The sequence below is a fragment of the Opisthorchis viverrini genome (genome assembly GCF_000715545.1).
Source record: "Opisthorchis viverrini unplaced genomic scaffold opera_v5_11, whole genome shotgun sequence".
In the NCBI taxonomy this organism is placed as follows: domain Eukaryota; kingdom Metazoa; phylum Platyhelminthes; class Trematoda; order Opisthorchiida; family Opisthorchiidae; genus Opisthorchis; species Opisthorchis viverrini.
In genome coordinates this window covers 698,553-698,983 of record NW_008751667.1, presented here as the reverse complement: position 1 = coordinate 698,983, position 431 = coordinate 698,553, and positions in this window count along the sequence as shown.

Here is a 431-nt window from a genome sequence, read left to right as displayed (position 1 = left end):
TGTACCGGCTTGGCTCCATATACTAGGTGACCGACTTTCTCGAATGGCCCTTTTTGCACAACCCTGCGAAGGGGAGAAAGAGCCATGTAGAAGTCAAAGATGGCTTAGCAGCGAAGTGTGAAGGCCATTATCAGCAAACCCAGTCAAGCTGGTCACTGCCGTTTCTTTGAATCGGAACCCTGGGATAGGAAACACCATTGGTGGGAGAAATCGTCGGACGTGGCTCAGTCACGCATCCGAGCTGTTGTCTTGGATGCATAGCCAACTAACTACCTCGCCAATGAAGAGTACACTGACATCTCTGCATTTGTGCATCTGAGCTACTGCTTTCAAAACGTAGCTATCTATCCCACCTCTCCGAATCATCAGTGAAGAGAATTGTGGCAGCTACAGCTATTGTACGGCAAGTACGTGATTTTTACAGCTGCTGC